The following is a 23591-nucleotide window of genomic DNA, read 5'->3' as shown; positions in this document are numbered from 1 at the left end:
CTGGTTCTCCCTCTGCCTGTGTCTCTGCCTCTGTCTTTCTGTTTTTCATGAATAAATAAATAAAATCTTAAAAAAAAAAAGAAATACCAGTGTTTTAAAAAATAAATAAATAAATAAATAAATAAATAAAATAAAATAAAATAAAATAAAATAAAATAAAATAAAATAAATAAAATAAAATAAAATAAAATAAGCAAAACGTCTTTAAACAATCCATTGGAAAAAAAATAAAAATAAACAATCCATTGAGAGGTCATTTACAGTGGGAAATCTATCTTCTACAGTACATTCTTCCTTAGAGGTTCAAAAAATTATAGTTTATTTTACAAGCACTTAGTGTCTGTAAGGGCTTGAATATGAATAGTTCTATTTTAAGTAATATACAGTACAAAATTTTATTGGCCTCATATTAAAAATAAGGAAATTTTTAGTACAGAGAGGTAAGTAACACCTCCAAGGTCGTATGTAGTGTCTGTCTCCAAAACGTGATCTCTTTGCTCTGCTTTCTTTCAGGATCAGTTTTGTACTCCATTACGAAAATACAATGAATCTAGAAGTTCTCAGGGCTGATATGTGGCGGGAGGTAGAAACTACAGAAGGGCATAGGAGAACTTCCAGGGATGATAGATATGTTCTCTATCTTGGTTTTAGTGGTACTTACTGAGCCTTATGTGTTTGTCAAAACAGAATTGTGCATTAAAAAGAGTGATTTTCTTATACATGAATTATACAAGAATAATCCAGATTTTAAAAAATAACGTAGCAAATATCATAAATTGACGTAAAATGATCTTAAATTGATATGGAAATATACATAAAAGAAATCTTTCATACAACATAATTTATTTGAATACTTTTTTGATAAAAGTATTATTATTTTAATGTCATCTTCCAACAGTATTTACTGAGAAGGTAATACATTTTTATGGTAGCCACATAATTTTCCATGTGTGATTTTAGCCATTTTGACCATAGCAGAAAATTCTAGGCTTTCTCCAATGATTTTATTCCTCCTCTGAAGAAAATCTCAAATAAGACTTTTAACCATGTTAAAATTCAGTGAAAATTTCTAAATGACTAGATTGAATGTGACTTTAAACACTGCTGAAAAATCTCGTTATTTGTGCTCCAAAGGTTTTTAAGTCTTATAAGCATGTTGCTGAGGTTCAAAAAATTGAACCCTTAACTTATACTAAAGACAAAATTTGTTCTTACGACAAGTTTAATCACTTATAATATGAGACAAATCCCTATAATAGTCTTCTTAATTAGTTTTTAGCTATCCATTACCATTTTTTGTTTTTTTTAATGTATTTATCTTTTTTTAAAAGAGAGAGAGACAGCATGCAAGTGGGGGAGGAGCAAGGGAAGAGGATTTTAAACTGACTCTGTGCTGAGCACAGAGCCGGATGTGGGGCTCAATCTCATGACCCCGAGATTGTGACCTGAGCTGAAATCGAGTTGGACGCTTAAGCAACTGAGCCACCCAGGTGCCCTGCCAGTTTTTGCTTATTGTTGTTGTTATTTATTTGGGCATGTAGTAATCAAATAATCTTCAATTCGTAATTTTTTCTTAATACTTCATAAAATCAATTGTCTAAATATGAGTGGTCTAGGTAAAAATTGACATCAATTCATTTAATTCGCTTATCCAAACACATGTAATATGAGTACACTAAAATATTTTGAAAACCAATCACTGCCATCATAATCCCATGAGATACAATCTGACTTCCATTAGGATGGCTATAATTAAAATAACAATGACTTTTGGCAAGAATAGAGTGAAACTAGAATACATGTCTGGTGAGAATGTAAAATGGTGCAAGCCCTTTGGAAAACAGTTTGTTAGTTTTTCAAAAGGTGAAACATTCAGTTACCTCATGATCCCAATATATATCCCCATTATATATTTAAGACAGATGAACACATATGCCTACAGGAAAACTTGTATATGAATGTTTATAGCAGCCATTTTATTCATAACAGCCAGAAATTATTAAAAAGAACCCCAATATCCATCAACTAATCAATATAAACAAAAGGTGGTATATCCATATAACAGAATAGTATTCAGACATAAAAAGAAATTATGTCCTGATTCACAGAATAAGGGTAAAACTTGACAACATTATGTTGAGTGAAGAAGGTAGGTGCAAAAGGCCATATATGGTATGATTCCATTTTTTATGGTAAATATATAGGTGCTAAAAGTATATTAGCCAGGGAACAGGACAAAGGGACAAAGGGAGTAACTGCTCATGGGTAAAAGGTGTTTTTAAGGAGAGATAAAAAATGTTTTGGATGAGACAGTGTTGATAATTACACAACTCTGTGAATATACTAAAAAATACTAAATGGTATACTTTTAAAAGAGTAAATTAATGGTATATAAATTATATCACAATTAAAAAATGACAAAACAACAGTTAATCATTTAACACTATTAAAAAAAACATATCCTCTAGAAACTTCATTCTGTTCCCTGTAATAGTCATTACAATAAATATTGTAAGGCCTTAATGCTTTCTTATATTTTATAATGAAAATGAGTATTAAGGAGAGGTTCTGAAATTTTCCTCTCACAACCCTATAAATGCACTTAAGCACTCTGGAGACATCTTGGCTGGGAAATTAGGTGCTAGACCAGCAAACATGATTATTGCATGGGCTGCTCCAAACCTACTTTTCCAGACTCATCTCCTAACTGTTCCACCACATGAGTAATACTTGAGCAACATCAGAAATATCAATCTTTCAATGGACATTCCTTATTCCTTTAAGTACACTTTAAAAAGCTATTCTGTTAGCTTGGAATGCATGACTTCACCTTCCCTGCCTCAACAACCCCTCAATGAATTTCATAACTTCTATGACGATTTGAAGAGCTTCCAGAAAAAGTGACTTGCTCCCACTTTTGTTTCCTTAACAGTGCGTCAGTGACTCATAAAATGTATACGGTAATTTCTATAAAGTTTCATATCTTTCCCACCAGCATTTAATGTCTCCAGAACAAGCATATCTAAGTCTCACATGGTAGAATTTTTTGAAAAAGATGATTGAATCAGTCTGTTTTTGTTAGTTTAACTAATTTATATCACTAAGTACCAAAAATCCACTTTGTATTCAAGATAGTTAAACGAAGGCCTGCAAAACTTATATGTTAATGTACAGATAAGCTAGTAAGCACAAATAAAGTACTAGCTTAAAGATTCAATCATATCTACTGTGGGAAATAGAAAATAATGTTTGCCTATGTGAATGAATGTGCTGAAGAAAGCAGTGGCAAAGAAATTAAGGCATAAATATGTATTAGAAGAAATATCCTGGAAATTTTAGCGCCTACAAAGTGAGTGCAATATTTTTATAATCTTTTTATAGTCTTAAATCACTTTTTATAGTCTTAGAGTAAAAAGAAGAGAATCTTTGAAAATAGTTTTATAAAAATTTATAATACATACCATTATATGAACAACTCAAAATTAAATGAACATGACATAATGTTAAAAAGAAAATTGGTATTTCTGCTTTTAAGCTGCATAATTATAATTGTCACTTCACAGAAATCAACTTTGGTAACTTCAAGAAGAAAGGAAATTCCAATTTTAGTGCTGGTTGATTAATATAAAGGCCTACTTGCCTTCAAATGATTTGCTGAAGGAGATGTAAATCATTTATGTTATTAATATATAACATATAAATTCTTTTTAATACCATATTTTTTGTTCATCTAGCTGGAGAATAATTCCTTAAGTGGAATTTTGTATATTTTTTGAAAAACAAAATTTACCTTTCTTGTGGACAAATTTTATCTTCCAAAAATATGCAAAATCCATTTAAGGAACTCAGTGAACAATTTTCAATATGATCCTCATAAAAACATATACAAACTTGAATATAAACATTAAATACACTTTGAAATTGCAAACAATTACAAAACTGGAAAAATTAACTAATAGTTACCTTAATTTAATGCTCTTCAGTTGCTAAGAGTCCATGTTCTTTTCTCCGATTTACTGAACATTTAAACATTTCTGTAAAAAAAAAAAAAAAAAACATTAGATGATGAGAAAAAATAATACTTTATTTTATGATTATATTTTTAGGACTATTAGAATATACTGTGTATTTCTTATTACTGATCAAGTGTATTTCTTCCCACAGTGCTTTGGGTATGACCATGGTATAACAAATTGATTTCAATTTACCAGTGAAACATCTTCCATCTATTTTACTGTATCATTCACTGGGAATAATTAATGAGTCTGATAGATATGGGAATTTTAATATTTTCCTAATTACTAAAAGAAGATGCAAGGAGCACCTGGATGGCTCATTCGGTTAAGGGATTGACTCTTGATTTCAGCGCAGGTCAGGATCTTAGAGTCCTGGGATCCAGTCCCAGAGCACGCTCCATGCTCAGTGGGGAGTGTGCTTCAGATTGTTCCCTCGGCTCTGCCCTTCCAGCTCCTGTACTGCCTCTCTCAAATAAATTAAGAAATCTTTAAACGAAAAAGAAAAGTGTTCTTTCCAAGAAACTAGAAAATTTCTTAGAACTCACAGAACTTATTTTAAAAACTTGCATCTTCTTTGATATGTATTTTTTTAAAGATTTATATACTTATTTTGGAGAGAGAGACAGCATATGCACTAGCACGAGGAGGGGCAGACGTGAGGGAGAAAAATCTCAAGCAGACTCCCTGCTGAGACAGGAGCTGGATATGGGGCTGGTCCCAGGACTCTTATGACCTGAGCCAAAATCAAGAGTCAAACACTTAACTGACTGTGCCACCAGGCACTCCTGCAAGAGACATGTCTAATAAGTCGTGGGATGTATTTAATCACTTTTTCCATTAGAACTGCTATGGGGGGAAAAAAAATGAAAAACACCTTATTATATATCTTGCCACTTAATCATATATACAAATACAGAGATTTGGGATTGTGATTACATAGTAACTACAATGATTTACACAAAAACAGATTTTAAAAATAATAGAAAGGAATAAGTACAGAAGTAAAAGATTACTTAATATCAACATGCCAGACATTTTACCAAAACTGGAAAAAAAAAAAAAAAAAGTACTGTCCTTCAAAGAATTTTCTTTAGGATTTCAACTTTTCTAATGGTTCTGCACTGGTCATATCAAGTTTTGAACTTTCTGGTGAGTCCATGTAAGTGCTTTATATGAGCATCAGCTGCAACAGTTCATTATGATACTTAATATTTATTATGCTAGTAATAGTAATACGCTATTGGTAAAATGGTAAGTAATCGTGTATGTGCCAAAACAATGACAAAATGTATTATCTATTCTATCATCTTGTCTCAAACGAATTAGATATATGCAGAAACTCATTAGCATAAAATTAAAATTAAGCTCCCCTTTATAGAAGCAATATTGATTACCATCAGATATATATGAAAACAAATTAATGTAAAAATATTCACTAATAAAGCATTATGGTTTGAGGATTTTAAAGTATATTTTTCCTAGTGTGTACCCACCCATATTTGGCCAATTAGTGAGGTTTTGTATCACAAGAGCAATCCATTCCTTATTTGAAATGGCACGCTTGACTATTTGAACAGGCAACTGAGAGCAATTTCTTGGCTATACAAATAAGGTATAAACCAATTTCTTGGCTATACAAATAAGGTATTATTTCCTGATTTTTGAAGAATAAGCCTCTCCAGTCTTACAAATAGTTTACACGTCTGAACAATCACAAGTAATGGTAGCACAGGCTCACATAGAAATATCCTCACCCTTTAGATTTTGTTTCTCCCATGTAGGAAATAAATTCTGAAATCCAAACCTGACTTCTTCCACAAAGTTCTCCAGAAGAGGACCAAAACAACTCCACCACAGACAGAAAAATCCACAACATAAATTGAGGCCTCACAAAAATCAAGACCAAGAAAAAAAATGCACCATTATATGTGTCTTTGAGTTTGTTTGTGTAGCTATCTTGATAGGTCCATTTTTTCTTTGTTCAGAAGATCAGAGAATCTCCAATCTACAGTTTGGCTATTGAGTGTTTCAATGCTTCAGGCACTTAAAAATTAGTAGACAAATCAGAAAGAAGAACAAGCTGACACAGGGTCACAGCTTCCTATAGGGAGTAGACCAGGTCAGAGGTAAATCACAGAAAACGAAAAGGGGAAGTACATAGCTAAAGAGAACTGAATACCAAACAGAAGAGAGGAAAAGACATGATATCAAATGATACTGTCTTATCAGCATAAAATGTTAGCCTGAATTTCTTTTTCAATTAGTAAACTTGATCTAAACAGGATTTTTAAAAGGAGCCACTAGAATAATTAATCGAACAATTTGACTACTTCAAAGGAAAGCACTCAGAAAAGATAGAAAACTTGGTGTATTTATATTTTCAAACTTTCAGCACCATTCAAAAGTGACATAAAAAGAAACTCACTAGAGCTTATTGCAATTTACTCTACGCTTTCCAAATCAGATGGAAATACTTGAATACTAGATTGCATTAATTAAAAATTTAAAAAATAATCCTTTAGAAAACTTGCAAAAAATCATGTATAAAAGACAGCGAAAATGGAAAATAAAATGGAAAGATTTCATTCAACAAAAAAAGGGGAATACATAATAAAAATATGTTCAAAACAAATTTTCTAATCCCAAGATAGCAAAGTTTAAAAAGTATAGCAACATCCACCATCCATTCATCAAGTATTTAAATTAAAAGATAGTTTGCAGTCTAAGATGACAGTAATGTTTTCTCTTTAAATATCAGAGAGAACTGAGATTATTTATAAATACAGTGAATTACAGAACTATTCTTAAGGTAATTTTTTTTTTGTCTATGAGAGTCCTTAAATAATCATTTTTAGAACTAAAGAGTTAAATATTAGGTGCCACAAATTTATTATCTGTAAATAGAAGCATATTGCCTTCCTACCTATCATTCCCAATTATTTGGAAATTAAATAAGAAAAAAATGAGTCAGGAATGCCTGGGTGGCTCAGCAGTTGTGCATCTGCCTTTGGCTCAGGGAATGATCCCGTGGTCCTGGGATCAAGTCACGCATCGGGCTCTCCACAGGGAGCCTGATTCTCCCTCTGCCTGTGTCTCTGCCTCTCTCTCTCTCTCTCTCCCTCTCTGTCTGTCTCTCATGAATAAAGAAATAAAATCTTTAAAGAAAAAAAGTATGAGTCAAAACTCAGTAAATAGACACATTAACTGAATTTATGACATTCTACTTCCACATCTTCAACTAGATCATCCGATGCTCTTTATCATGATGTTCAAATCGTTGTTCCAATGTGTCTCAGTTTCTCAATCTACCAGTTATCTCCAGATATCTTCTACTTTTCATCCCCTATCAATAACCATTATCATGTACCACTAATTATTTTCTCAGTAAACTGTTTAAATTTGTTTTTCATCTCTATTTCCAATAATTTTACCGGTTAGAAAGGTACAACCAATAAAAATTTTCGTGGTTATCAGATGACAGTGCTAAGGCAAGATCCCAAGGCATTTTACACTTACTTTGTTCCCTCCCACTACAGGTTGTCACCATTGGCCCCCATATTTGGAAACTGCAAGGTGCAAAAATAGTGCCTTATTATCTTTATAGTACCACTTTATCCCCACTCATATCTACCCTGCCAAAATAATCTGAGACCTCATTTTCCCCACGATGATTTCTGCTCATTAATCCACAAACACTCTGCTGTTTTCCACAGGGTCTGGCTTTTCAAGACCCTTTATAAGATGAATACATTATTTTCTAGTACGAACATCTTTTTGACACTACTCCACCAGCATGGGCTGCTGATCGGCTCCTCAGACAGATTATTCCAGAAAAGAGTGGCTTGTTAATGCAACAAGACCTGTTCTGTGCAGTTCTCTACACTCATCTGAATACCATGCTAATATTATGCTAAAGTTTCATTCTCTAATGAAATTAAACTCAACACTTTAAGCACAAACAGGTCTGTAAACTTCTGGTGCATTTCAAATCAAGAGTACAAAGTTTAGTCCTCAATGTGACAAACGTCCATATGTGATCATTTTCAGCCCCCAAGAATGTAAGCTATTTTATAAAGGATGGTATCTTGGAAGCAATTTTATATCAATGTAAAACTGGATAAAAACGACAAAAACAATGGTTTCAGGACTATGGAAACTGTCATGCAATAAGTGTTTATGCCAGAAAAACCCCTCTACTTTTGATAAGCACAGTGGGAATCCTGTAGTGTTTTTGCCCGGAAATTCTACTCTCTCTCCTCCCAACCTTCAGCTGGACTCTTAGGTTATAAAATAAATCTTAACCAATTTAAAAGAGTTTGAATCAGGCACCTAGGTGTTTCAGTTGGTTAAGCATCTGCCTTCAGCTTGGGTCATGACCCCAGGGTCTTGGAGTCAAGTCCCACATTGGGCTCCCTGCTCAGTGAGGAGTCTTATTTTAATATTTGGAAATTTTTTTAAAAAACCCATAAATATCTCATGTATCAAATCATAAGATAAATTAGAAAATATTTTTCAACTGAGCAAAACTAAACTAGAGCATATCATAATTTAATGGAATGCAGCTAAAGCAGTGCTTAAAAGTAAATTTATAGCTTTAAACATCTCAGAAAAAAGAAAAGAAGAGCAAACTAAACAAAAAGAAAGAATGAAAGGAAAGAATGTGTGACCAGATCAACTGTAAAATGAAAACCCCACTACTTATTCTGTTATTAAAAATCAATTACCTTTTCTAGTCCTTAATCTCTTCATCTTTAACATGATAATTAGAATAAATTGCTCATAACCAGCCTTCCCACTGAAAAAATATAATTGATATTTTTGGTACCAGCCAACAGATCTATAAGTGATATTAAAAATATACACTGCATAGATAACTCAGAGTTTATTACTTGGGGAAAAGGACTGAAGAGCAGCCCAGGTGGCTCAGCGGCTTAGCGCTGCCTTCAGTCCAGGGCATGATTCTGGAGACCCGGAATCAAGTCCCACATCAGGCTCTCTGCATGGAGCCTGCTTCTCCCTCTGCCTGTGTGTGTGTGTTTCTCTCTGTGTGACTCTCATGAATAAATAAATAAAATATATTTTAAAAAGGACTGGAGATAATCCAAAACACAAATGTAGTTAATATATTATACATAACAATTTCACTTATAGAAGACTGAACCTTTTACATTTTATTTAGATGAAGATCAAAAGAAATCATAAATGGAAGAGAAGGGAAAAATTATTAGGGTGACAGTCTGCCTGTTTGCATACAGAGGAGTGCAAAAGATAGCAGAGAATATATTAGACAGGACAGGATTAAGTGGGTAAGACAGGATGGGGAAAGCAAAGGGAAGGGAAAAGAAGAGCTCTTAATTAGTGTCTACTATACACCCAGCCACTGGGTAACATCAAGCATTAGAGCAGTATATACAAAGACCCTGACCTTATACGGAAGAGTTTTTATTTGTTAAAATCAAAATAAAAGATTCCACAGGACTTTTACTTATTTTCTTTCATTTGCAGTTCAATTATACAGAGATTGTTTCTTCCCTCACAGAAATGGCAATGTCCTAATCAATCAGTTCATCAGAAGCCCAAGGCATACATCACCCCCCAACTCTCATCCCAGCAGGTATTTGGTTAAGGGAGTACACTTGAATGATAATTCTTCCAGGGATTTGTTTCTGCTGTACTCCTTCAGCAAGGACAATAAAGATAAAATAAAGGTACTAAAAGGCAAGGACAATCGTCGCTCCCAGGTGTCCAAAACTAACGCAAACACCTCTTTCTCCAAGACTCCAAGTGGGTCTTGGACTGAATCAACTGATGCTCTAGCTTATTCTTGCGTAAGGGCTATAAAGTCTGCTGCTCGAACCCTAAGAAGACATGGTGGGTTTCCAGGAATATTATTTCCTCAGTGATGTGAGTTCTTTTCTTTTGGTGCTTGAGAAACAGCTTTCAAGATATCAATATAAAAAGCAATCATCCAATTTAACCTGGGATTTTACCCCTCAAAAGTACCCGTTTATAACTAATTCCACATAACATATTTGCATCCTAATTATAGTTTCCAAATTATGTGATAATGGGAGTTACCAAGCTATTTTCATTTATAATAAAATATGCTTACATTCTATGCCTTTGAATAATCATTTATAGTAGAACACACTGAAATCCATGCCATTACTTATATCTTGTTGTGTTTTATTTCATTTTCAAAATTTAAATGACGAACTTTAAAAATGCCTAGAAACGGAAGTTTGATATATGTTCTTTTTTAAGATTTTATTTATTTATTCATGATAGTCAAGGGGGAGGGGGGGGAGCAGAGGCACAGTCAGAGGGAGAAGCAGGCTCTATGCCAGAAGCCTGATGCAGGACTCGATCCCAGGTCTCCAGGATCACGCGCTGGGCCAAAGCCAGGCACTAAACCACTAAGCCACCCAAGGCTCCCCTGAAAGTTTGATATATGAAAAGATCTTATTTTAATTGGTCCAAGGGTTGTGGGTTATTGTTAAGCTGAAAAGATGTTTTCCTTTAAACATTACTCTCCTTAAAAAAAAAATTACTCTCGGGATCCCTGGGTGGTGCAGCAGTTTGGCGCCTGCCTTTGGCCCAGGGCGTGATCCTGGAGACCCGGGATCGAATCCCACGTCGGGCTCCCAGTGCATGGAGCCTGCTTCTCCCTCTGCCTATGTCTCTGCCTCTCTCTCTCTCTCTCTCTCTCTCTCTCTGTGACTATCATAAATAAATAAATAAATAAAAATTACTCTCCTTAAATATCAGGTTTTTAGTTCACATTAAAAAAAAAAAGAAGTATTTTCCCTTCTTGGTAATCTAATCAAATAAAGCAGTTTAATCTCAAGCTATTATATATATATTAAAAATAGCCGAAGAAGAAGTTATTGTGCCAGTGGATACTACCAAATATTTTCTACAGACTCACGATTGGATTTTTATGTATTTATGTCATTTCTGACTGTCAGTTCTAAAAAAATGATTTTTATCTCCCATGTCTATGAGGCCAAATTGTCGGCTGGTATCAATTCCAAGGAAAATCCAGTACGCCAGAATCCTGAATCTTACGAAGGATGAGAACGGGATGTCTACTGAAGTGTTCTCAAAGGCTTAAAAGAGTTTTGGATTGCCAAGCCAGACGCTGAATCTCAGATAAGCTCCTTCCAAAAATCCTTATTCTTCTGGTCATTTAAAAAAAAAAAAATCAATAAATGTATTCTAACCAAAGTTTAAAAAGCTTCTGAGAAATGACCCCTGCCAAAGTCCTTTGGGGACTTTCCAACTGTCCAGGGGGCAGAGTGTGGGATCAAAAAGCAGAAAGAAGGAAGTAAAGAAATGCTGCTGAGAGAGTGAAAAAAAAAAAAAAATCTAGCTGGAGAACTAAAAGGGATTAGCTTACATATCAAATATCAGATTTCCACTGCACTGCTACTCTGCTTTCTCCTCTTTTTTTCTGCCCCATTCTTACATCGCCTGTAGTTCATTACATGAAGCTTTATTTCCCGACTTTGTGTATGATTTCACGCAGAAAATCTTCAATACCAAAATCTTTAAAATGGTATGCTTTACATTACACAGTAATAGGTACCTTATCTCAGACTCCACCATCTGGAAATCAGACCAATTTAACATACAGTCCTAAATCAGGAAATATATTTAAAAGAAAAAAGAAAAAAAAATCTCACACTGCATTAAAACCCAATGAACTTGACTCACAGAGAGGCCTTCAATCAAGACTTAGGTTTTATGCTCTCCCGTATTCTGATGGCAAGAAATCAGAAGCAGACACATCATAGAGACAGACCAACAACCACCACAAATACCTAAAGCACTGAGGAAAACAGAAAACTACTTGGAGTGAACGGCGGAAAGAGTTTTTATACAAACTGTCAAACATCTGGAGTTTTGCCACTTTAATAGGTGTATGTGTGCCTCGATTTTTCAGAAATTCTTCTGTTCCCAAAGAACCCGCCACCCAAGCAAGACTATATAACTGAACTTTTACTCAGGTACAATTCAAACAAATCATAGATCAAGAAGGTCAAATGTACGGGTATTATAGATAATTAAAAGTTAACAGCCTTGATAAAGCAAAAAGGAAATGTGCATGCTTGTGTGCATTTTACCCACCCCTTTGGATGACATTACTTTTAAGTATATTTATTTTATTTATATATACTATATACATATAAAGATAGGAATATAAATATCTATTTTAAGTCATTTGAAGATCACATACCCATGAGGGGGGAAATCCATATCACTCCTTCCAAACTTTATTCATTAGAATTTTTTTAAATTAGTGGTCTCTTTTTTGGAGGGGTAGAAGGAGCATTTTTTTCATAGGCCTTTTAAAAATAATAAATGTTGGGGCACCTGGGTGGCTCAACTGGCTGAGTGTCAGGGTCTTGGTTTTAGATCAAGTCATGATTTCAGGGTCATGGGATGGAGCCCCAGGTGAGGCTCCACACTCAGCATAAATCAGCCTGGGATTCTCCTCCCTCCCTCTGCCTCCTCCCCTCCCCCACTCTCACTACTCTCTCCCTCTCTCTCTCTAAAATAAATAAAATCTTTAATGAATTAAAATACTAAGATTTTTTAAATTTATCTGGTACTGAATTCAGTTTACATTGTTACTGAATATAACCAATTTACTTTGAAGTACACATGCAGAAGATATAAAGGAAATATTAATAGTAAAATAGAAAATGTTTCCATTTTTGCTACTTTTCCACTTATCAAATAAAGTTAATTTCTCGGGACACTTGGGTGGCTCAGTGGTTGAGCTTTCCATTTGGCTCAGGGAGTGATCCTGGGGTCCTAACAGAGAGTCCCACATCAGGCTCCCAGCAAGGAGCCTGCTTCTCCCTCTGCCTATGTCTCTGCGTCTCTCATGAATAAATAAATACATACATACATACATAAATCTTTATTAAAAATGAAATGAATATTTCAAATTTGTATAGGATAAAATACACAAATATAACTTTATATATCACTATAAATTAAACTTTGTTTCTTATTCCTGTAAAATGGTATTTAAAACTAATTGACCATGTTTTATGTAAAACACAGTCACACATTAATCTTCTGTTATGTGATTATATACCTATTATAAGAATAGAATGCTATGGTTTTCATAGTCAAAAACCAAGACCAAAGAAGGGTAAGAGATTTCTGGGATAGTGGCAGAAAAGAGGTTTAAAAACGTGGCTGAAATAATTTTCCAGCCCTCAAAATCGATTTTTTTCTTCTAATGCTTGGCAAATTCCCTACAAATAAACAACAGTTTTTAAATTCCACATTTCACCTTTAACCTTTATTTGATAGAATGGATGAAAAAAATACATTTGTATATATTTAGATTTCATGTAAAATAAAAAATAAAATAATATAATAATAATAAAAATAAATAATATAATAATATAATAAGTAATAATAAAATAAATAATAAATAAACAATAAAATAAATAATAAAAATAAAATAATAAAAATAAAAGTCCCTGACCTGCAACAGCCATTTTTATTCAACAGTCAATCCAACAAAGAAAGCCACAGTATACCTGGAGCTGGGCTAGCTAAGAACCACAAAACTCAATTAAACACTATTCCAGCTCCCAAAACACTCACAGCAATTGTGCAAATTCTTAATAATGTACAGCACTCTTGGTTTGAAAATATTTAATTATCAACATTAAGGATAAGAATAATAATAGCAACAATAACAACACAACAGCAATAAGCTTAAGAGGTCAACTAACTTAATCAAAAGCACAATTTAGATTACAATCTGGACAAACTGTGTTAATAGCACAATGGAGTACAAAGGCAAATATACTGAAAATATTACCTAAATATTAAATAGCAAATAAAAATAAAACCTTTCTCTACTTCACTGCAGGCAAAGAAAGTAAAATGCAACTTGATCCAATTAAGCCAATTTAGGATACCCAACTACTTAAAAGCCTGAGCCATACTAAGTGATGAAGGCAAAATGGATTGAGTCCAAATCTGCTTTATTTGTTTAGATGCTATTTATTATGGCTATATTTTATTATACGGTAGTAAAAAAAAATTACAAGGCAACATCCTGTTATTTTCCACTGGGAAAAATGATACAGATGCACTACTAAAACTCAGCACAGACAGCAGCATGTCAGGCTGCATGCCACTTGTGCCGTTACAGTGTGTCAATAGACACTGATGTTTATGCAACTCATGGTAAAACAAATCTAATTATTGCCACTTAAACGTTCCATAAAATTGTGGCTTTATAGAAATCTAGAACCTTTGGCTCTATACATATACAAAAAAAAAAAAAAAAAGAGTTGTTTTTAAATAAAGCAACCAAACCACCATTGTTTCTTCTTAAAAAATAAAATGTCTTAATTTTCCCACCAAACTACTACCTTATTTTCAGGGTAGCTAGCATATCATGAAGTCGCTATTATCAAATTGTTAATTGTGAGCCCTAGTTCAACTTAGTTATCTATCTAATAAGTAGTCTACTTTATTGAGAAAGTGAATGAGCTTCACAAAAGAATTAAGAACAAAGAGGAGAGAGAGAGAGAGAGAGAAACCAAGAAACAGACTCTTGAGAACAGACTGATGGTTACCAGAGGGGAGTCTGAAATGGATGAATGGAACAGGTGATGGGGATTAAGGAGCGCACATGTCCTAATGAGCACGAGGTGATGAATGGAATTGCTGAATCCTTATATTATACACCTGAAACTAATATAACCCTGTATGTTAACTATACTGGAATTTAAAATAAAATTTAAAAAAATAAAGAAAATTAGATTATAATCAGTTTCAAAAGAAGATTAAGATGACTGTTGTTCTAATAAGCCCTATAAATAACATCTTTCCTCCTTTCATCGTTATTCTCATCAACCTACATTCATTGTGTAGTGAAAATGCTGCAAGCATTATATAGAATTTTAACTATGCAAAACAGAAATACTCTTTTTTTTTTTCTGTTAGTTGAGAGAAAGACAGAAGATAAGGAAAATTCGTTTTTTGGTTAGTATTTGCCACTTCAAAGGACACCAACTTGCGTTCCACAGCTCTATCCATTTTAGGCAGGAAAATACTGGGCTGCAGAGCTTGTGTTCTTTGAACTGCCTTTAGTTTTGAAACAGAAGCACCTTTCGATTTACTGCCATGAAGCATCACCTCAAAACTTCTGTTGATCCAAAAGTTAAAAGTCCCTGACCTGCAACAGCAACTCTAAAGTACTCCTGGACCACCTGAAAATGTACAGCAACGATGGCACCAAGGAGGGTACACTTTCCCTGCCTCCAATATATGGATAGGGTTTTTTTATTTTTTAGATATTTTAGTTCAGATCATCTTGAACATCAAGTAGCCTGAGTTTTCTAAGAGTCTCCTGTATGCCTGTCCATTTCCCAAAGGAATGGTCCTTCAGCATCTCTGCAGAGCTAAAGCAAATTAGATTTTACAGTTTAGAAAAGTCAGTTATACTGGTCAGTGGCAGATGGTATTAAAGATTTGTTTTGGCATTGTGATCTCCGAAGTCAAACAGTCAAGTAAACTCAGTAAGTAAACTCAGTCAAGTAAACTCAGTCAAGTAAACTCAGGTACTCAGTACCTGCCTCTTTTGTTCTTCCGTTTTGTTTTTGTTTCTGTTCAGAGCAACCTACATTGGTTAGGAAGATGCCTGGGAAGTAGTAGCATCTGCATCACAGTCAAAATGTCAAAACCATTGTTTCATGGCTTGAGCATAATAATATTAGCCAAAAATACCCATCTCATCTTCCAATCCCTTTATCAGATAAGCATGGGTGTGGGGGAGTCATTTAGAGATTGTCCTACTGCTTAATGTTCCCTCCAGAAATTCAATCTAAGGGTAAAGTAAGATTTGTTGTAATTGCTAGAACAGTTTTAAGAACACAGGAGCAGGATTATTCTTTTTTTACATCTATTATAATATCACACACAACACACCTATTCAAAACTTAATGATGACGTTAAGATACGGTTACTGTTGAAAAGAACAGTCAAGTCACATTACACTGACTTTACCATTAACTGAATTTTGGCGATCTCTCAAAAGCCCTGTCCTGGGATCCCTGGGTGGCGCAGCGGTTTAGCACTTGCCTTTGGCCCAGGGCGCGATCCTGGAGACCCGGGATCGAGTCCCACATCGGGCTCCAGGTACATGGAGCCTGCTTCTCCCTCTGCCTGTGTCTCTGCCTCTCTCTCTCTCTCTCTCTCTCTCTCTCTGTGTGACTATCATGAATAAATACTAATAAAAAAAAAGCCCTGTCCTCACCTGTAACTCCAACCTATTTATAAATACAGTCGCTCAAATTCAGAACATCATTCTCTGATGTCAATGGCCTCATTTATTTGTTCATTCATTCCTCCTACAACATATATTTGAAATCTACTATGCTCTAGACACATTCTGTGTGATATAAAAAATAAAGTCCTGCTTCCTAAGACACTTAAGACCTGTGGAAACACAATTGTGTAAATAAATATTTAAAAAAATGAGAAAATACTATTAAGAAAAAAAGAACTGATAGCAGGAGAGATGCACACCAGGCTCTTCGGCAAAACAAACAGAACATAATCTTGCCTTGCATAATCATTATTTCACATTTATGCATCATTTACCATATGAATACTCTTGGAAGACAGGATATGCCATTATTGAATGGTTTGAGCACTCCTCCAATTAAATTTATCACAGATTATCCAAGTAACATATAAAATAGATATGTAATAATCATAAATAACCCATGAAGCCTGGCTATGCTAATTACAAATTTTACCTCTGACACAACAGCATGAACTTGAGGTGTTTGTGTCTCAATTTGCTCATTTATAAAATCAAAACTATTAACTATTTTAAAGTGTTATTAAGATTTTAAAAAGTCATCCTTGTGAAACCCAAAGACCTGTCTTTAGAACATAATAGGCACAATTTTTTTAACCTATAAAGGCCATTAGTGTTACAGTTGATAATTTACATGCATATGTTTTTTTAAGGTGGACATTAAGGAGGGTATGTGATGTAATGAATCACTGACCTCTACTTCTGAAACGAATAATCCATTTTATGCTAATTAATTGGTTGTAAATTTAAAATTTAAAAAATTAAAGAAAATCTTAAGTTATAAATTATATAACATTAGTACCATTCAACAAGTGATGAATCTGTGGCCCAAAAAATGTAAGACATTCTCAACACAAGAGAGTTACTGAATGGCAGAGTCATAAGAAAAAACGTATCTACAATATTCACAAAGGACAGAAATAAATGACACACATAGTGGGCATCATAACCGATATGCTCACAATTCTAGCCACTTCAAGAGATAAACGAGTATCACTACCAGAATACTTGGCAATCAAAGAATGAATTTTTTCCAAATATTAAAAAAAAAAATCCTAAATAGCTAAATACTATTAGTTTCTAAGTCAATACATTTTTTTTAATTGAAGCCTTTGTCTCAGAAATCCTGAAAAAATTAAGGGTAGGTATCAGTGAATTTTTATTAATAAACCAAAATGAGTATTATGTAATCACTTCCGATAAGGATATTTTGTAGTACACTCATCATTAAAATAACTTCAAGGAAGTTTAATATTCAAGTCTTTTGGAGTAAATATAAAATTTAGTTATAAAATTTAGATAGATTACTTAAAATTCAGTTGTAAAAATATCGCAGCTTTTTTTTTTAAAGATTTTATTTATTTATTTAAAAGAGACAAAAAAATAAAAAAAAATTAAAAAAGAGAGAGAGAGAGGTGGAAGCAGGGTGGGGGAGGGGCAGAGGGAGAAAGAAAAGCAGACTCCCCACGGAGCAGGGAGCCCAATTGGGGCTCTATCCCCAGGACTAGATTGTGACAAAACTGTAAGATAAGATAATACATTGTTGCTCTAATCAAACACTGTCTTTCAACCTCCTGAGGTCTATTTTACTCTTTCAATAATTTGAGAGTATAGTGATCTCAGAGTTAATACCTGTCAGATAGATTTACAGAGAAGCTTCCTTATCAGAGGCAGTCCAGATCAGATCAATCTTCAGATGCAGATTTATCTTCCATGCTTCTATATTATATATATTTTGAAATAATACACTTGTGGGCAGCCCAGGTGGCTCAGTGGTTTAGCGCTGCCATCAGCTTAGGGCATGATCCTGGAGACCCAGGATCGAGTCCCACATCGGGCTTCCTGCATTGAGCCTGCTTCTCCCTCTGCTTGTGTCTCTGCCTCTCTCTGTGTCTTTCATGAATAAATAAATAAAATCTTTAAAAAAAAGAAATATACACTTGTATCATCATAGACAATACAACCTTATTCACAGAAGTTCTCTACTTCAGCTCACACACAGTTAACTGCCTAACTCCTTGGATTGTTTCTGGATATCTTTCTTTAATTTTATAGGATGATGTAGGTTTCACAATTTATGCTTATCCCTAACAACAACAAAAAACCCTATGATATTCTCAGTTACATTTATAACTTTTTTTTCTACTTTTTAATTTTCAGAAATCTACCATAGTTTGCTATATATCCAGTCTTCTCTTTCTGCCAACCACACTGTTCATTGCTCCCAAAGTGTCTGTCCTAAAGTAAAGGTCAGTTCAAAATAAAAATATCTGGTTTACTGTGTGCTAAGCCCAGCTTTCTACATACAGAAGACACTTCACATTTTTGCAACATCATGATAGTAGCTATCATGACTGTCCTGATTTCAAGATCTGGCCTGGACTAGACATCAACCCTGTTTAACCCCAAAGCTCAGGCTCTCAACCACTTTATGTTGCTCTCTACTTTCTTCAACTGGTTTAATGCTGCTTATATTTCAAGGCTCAAACCAAAAACAAATACTTCAATAAAACTTTTTAAAATCATGGAACCAGTCAAAACAAAGTTCCCTTCCCTCTTCTCAGAATATGTAGCTCTTCTTCTCAGACCCCTTACACTTACTGAATGATTGTGCTGTTTGCTAGGTACTGTTTCAATATGTGAATCATGTCACAAATGATGTAGGTCATAGAGCTTCTCCACTCCATAAATGTAAGAAATGAAAACATTTCAAAAGACACGGGAAGTCATAAGGCTGGTGTGGTTTCAACCCAAGCAGCTGTGCTCTCCATACCCTGCACAGCACACAATATCTTACTGCCTACTGGAAAGAACAGAAGAGGGCTCATAGCCAGGGTCTCCTTATTAAATTCTTAGATGATTAGCTTTGTGGCCTTTGGTGGGTTGTAGTGCCTCTGCGCCTCAGTTTCTTCACTGGTAACATAAATAATAAAAAGTGTGCACCTCACAGTATTGTTTGGAGAACTAAATAATACAGGCACATGCTCACTAAACATCAAACTTAGAAGCTACTACTGTTATTATTGTATGACTTTGTCATCCTCTAGGGAAAAGCTAGGAAAGTCAACATATACTCCAAAATGTTCCCATATCTCAGTATTCAGTATGCAACAACAAAAAATATTCATTAAATGTCTGAAGGGTTTTAGCCTTAAGTATTTGTAACCGTAAGAGAGAAAAGTACATTGAAATACGTTGCATCCAGTAGCTAATTTTAGGCATCTAATATCCAAATCCCTTTTAGAGTTTAGTTTATAAAGCCTTCACAACAAAAAAGCTTTCTTCTTTTTTTAAAGATTATATTTATTTATTAATGAGAGATACAGGGAGAGAAGCAGAGACACAGGCAGAGAGATAGGCAGAGAGAGAGAAGCAGGCTCCATGCAGGGAGCCCGACGTGGGTCTCGATCCCAGATCTCCAGGATCACACCCTGGGACGAAAGCAGGCGCCAAACCATTGAGCCACCCAGGCGTCCCCAAAAAAGCTTTCTTTAAAAAAAATACCATGGGAAGATGATTTTATTAATATCACATCCTCATATTTATCAACTTTTTTTTTTTTTAAATCAACTCTTAACTTGTAAGAAGCTTTTACATTTCGGGCCAAGGACCATTTCTTAATTTCTTTTGTTCTGTTTTTGGTAGCTATAAAAACTATTTGGTCCAAGCCCTCTGTCATATACTTAAAGCTTACCTTTTCCCTTCTTTCTACAGGCTGACTAATCTCAGGGCTTTTTTTAAGATTTTATTTATTTATTCATGAGAGACACACAGAAAGAGGCAGAGACACAGGCAGAGGAAGAAGCAGGCTCCATACAATGAGCCTGTTGTGGCACTTGATCCCAGAACCCCAGGATCAGCACTCAACCACTGAGCCACCCAGGTGCCCCAAATCTCAGTCTCTTTAGGAATTTGACATGTATCATCTTTTTTAATAATTCTGATCACTCTTAAGATGGGAGACAGAGGTAGCTGTAATAAACAGCATTTTTAAGTATTATAAACTACATTCAAAGTTGTCTTAGAAGTATCTATAATCTTTAAAATCACAACATGAAACTACCAAGCTCCCAAGTCCACCTTGGGCATAGACTATTTCTTTCTGGCATCCCTCTCAGGCATCTCTATTGTGTCCTACCTCTCAGACATTTTATGGAAAGACTGAAAGAAATATCCTCCCCTTTATGCCTCTCTCCACTGATAGGAGGGTACAAGTAGGTGATTTTTAAAGATATTTCCTCCACAGACATGCAATCCATATAGAACACCAATACTACAGATGAAGACTAATCAGTACTCTATATAACACTATGTATATTAATGAAAATAATAACAGTATAATAGTGAATACTAAAAGCCAAATATGCACTAAGTGATTTAAAATTCATTCATTCAATAAATATTTAATTAATTCAACAAATGTATTAAGCTTCTCCTATGTGCTAGGTAGTGGAAATAAAGCAATGAACAAAACAAATATTCCTAAGTTTCAGGGGCTTAGATAACAAAACATGCTAAGTAAAACATACAGTATGTTTCCCAGTATGCAGTGATAACAAATGTGTAAGGATTTAAAGTTTTTAGATAGTGTAACAAAAGAATCTTTCACTGGGAAGGTGACAGCTGAAAAACCTGAAAGAACCGAGGTAGCAAGCTATATGGATATCTCTAGCAAGAACATTCCAGAAGAGGGCAAGGCCCTCAGGTAAGAGGTGAAAAGGATTTTAAACACCAGCAAGGAGGCTAATAGGCTACAGTAGAGAAAGGAAATAAATGATTGAAGGGATTGGATAGCTAACAAGGGGCTAAATCCTTATTTTGGTACAATTTTGTAGGCTATCATTCATACTGTCTTTTACTATATGCGATAGAAAGCCACTGGAGAATCTTGGGCAGAGTAAAATTTATGACATATTCTAAAATGATGACTCTAGTTGCAGGGTTAGGAACAGATTATAGGGGCCAGGTGGACCAGTTAGGAAGACAAGATAATAATCCAGGTGAGTGAGGACACATTTTAGTTGCAAGATGGTGGCAGAGTAAGCAGTGAGAAGTGGTGGAATCTTCAGAGTCTGTAAGGCAAAACCAAGAGGATTTGCTTGTGAATTGTATAGGAGGTGTGGGAGAGGAAGAAGTCAAAGTTTTCTACACTGGCAACTCGAAGGGTACTGCCATTTTTGAAGCTGTAAAAGCTTCAGGAAACATTTTAGGTATGTGAGGGGGAGAGAAGATTAGCTTTGGCCATATTAGTTTGGAGGTACCTATTTAAAAACCTAGGGGAGATGTTCAAGAAAGTGGCTACATACGTGAGCCTGGAGATGATGTAAATGTTTGGGCTAGAGATGAAAATTTGGGAATAATCAGCATTTAGATACTATTTAATGCCAAATAAGAAGGTACCACCAAGGAAAGAATATAGGTAGAAAACAGAAAAGCAGCAAAGATGGAGTTCCAGGCATCTCCAAGATTGGAGATGATAGAAACTACTGAAGAAAATGAAGGGAGATACCAGAAAAATACAGAAATCTAGGAAAGTGGGGTGTCCAAAAGAAAGCTAAAACAAAAAAGCTTTAAGGAAGAGAGACATTCAATATCAGAGGCTGCTGTAAGATCAAGTAAAGATGAGAAGAATAGGAACTGAGCTCTTGATTTCACAGCATGACCACTGGAAGGAACAACTTTGGTAGGATGGTCAGGATTAAAGCCTGATAGTTAAAAGAGGGGGAAGGAGGAAACTTCTCTCAGAACCCTACATCCGCATACTATGTATAACCCTCTATGAGAATTCGGAAGCTGAGAAAATTGCCCACAATTAATCACCCCAGTTCTAAGGTCTGCACTTTAACCACTGGCAATACTATATTCTCCTTCATAGGTCATATATAAATGATTGCTTCCCACTTATGTGAAAGCAGTATTTTTTCATAGAAATGCTCTAATTTGTATATATCGAATATTTTTCTACTTGATTTCTTGATATTTGCCTATCTTCCCAAACGGATCAAGGTGTTTATTGTTTTAGATAACTTTCATGTATTCAAAATTGTCATATTTAGATATTTTTATCAAGAGGTTCCCTAGATATTAATGTTAAATAGCTACCAAAAACTGTGGTTTTTGATGTCTAAAAGAAACCATTCCCAACATAAAAAGTCAAACAGCCTTAAAAATACTTATAACACAATGTAAAAGAAAGGAATTGAAGTAGATATATATATATATAAATTGTTTTTAAATAATATAAAAAGAGTAAATAAAATGAAATATGTTAAATATTTTAAAAATTTGGTGATGACGTTAAGTAAAAAGTTCTTATTTTCCTCTTTTCTGTATTCCTTAATAGATACATATTTATACAATAATGGAAAAATACCAGCATGCCACATTATGGTATCATTCAATATAGCAAAAAATTCTACTGCATTATTTAATTCTAATTATACTGCAATTCATACCCTTAAAAAAGTCTTACTCCACGATGTTTTAATGAACCTCATATGCAAACTAATATACATAGTGATCTTTAATAAGCAATTTAATTTAGAACATTTCTATTGTAAAATCAGAAAATGCAATCATTTAATAAAAGAAGGCTATGGATCATTACTTTTCCCGCATCGATATGATAAAATAAGCTTTAAAATGTGCTAATGCGGGATCCCTGGGTGGCTTGGCGGTTTAGCCCCTGCCTTTGGCCCAGGGTATGATCCTGGAGTCCCTGGATCGAGTCCCATATCAGGCTCCCTGCGTGGAACCTGCTTCTCCCTCTGCCTGTGTCTCTGCCTCTCTCTGTGTGTGTCTCTCATGAATAAATAAATAAAATCTTAAAAAAAAATTTGCTAATGCCAATGGATAATGAACTGAATTTATAATGACAGGATTTAAAATTAATGTCACTTGATTGACTAATTCAATCATCTTTGCACATATAATCTGAACAATATTTTACTAGAAAAAACATATGAAACACTGTATTTTGTCAGTAAACTGTTTCCCTACACTACATTGTCAAATACCAGGGAGTAAAGGTGAGAGCCTAAAAGTGTTCACTGAGGAAAAAATTACCTGATGTCTCAACTGGTAGGGTCAAACAGAAAAAAACCAACCTTTTCTGGGGAGAACTTGGCAGACATGGGTATTTAAACTGGTTATTTTTTTACCCTTATCTTTTTCTGCTCATGATAAATAATAAAATGTATTTGCAAGAA

At 34.4% G+C, this 23591-nt stretch overlaps 1 protein-coding gene across 23 annotated transcripts in view; it reads right to left on the bottom strand.

The window, feature by feature from the left end:
- The window catches only part of ADGRL3 (adhesion G protein-coupled receptor L3), an 856301-nt gene that overhangs the window by 677340 nt on the left and 155370 nt on the right, over window positions 1-23591 (bottom strand). For all 23 annotated transcript variants that reach the window (XM_077848164.1, XM_077848162.1, XM_077848167.1 and 20 more), the window contains exon 2: window positions 3964-4034. The gene's annotated coding sequence lies outside the window, so the exon portion shown is untranslated. The remainder of the gene's footprint in view (window positions 1-3963; window positions 4035-23591) is intronic.

Source organism: Canis aureus, chromosome 14 (genome assembly GCF_053574225.1).
Source record: "Canis aureus isolate CA01 chromosome 14, VMU_Caureus_v.1.0, whole genome shotgun sequence".
Classification (NCBI taxonomy): Eukaryota; Metazoa; Chordata; class Mammalia; order Carnivora; family Canidae; genus Canis; species Canis aureus.
Note: the sequence above shows the minus strand (reverse complement) of the source record. Positions and strands in the feature narration are given on the sequence as shown.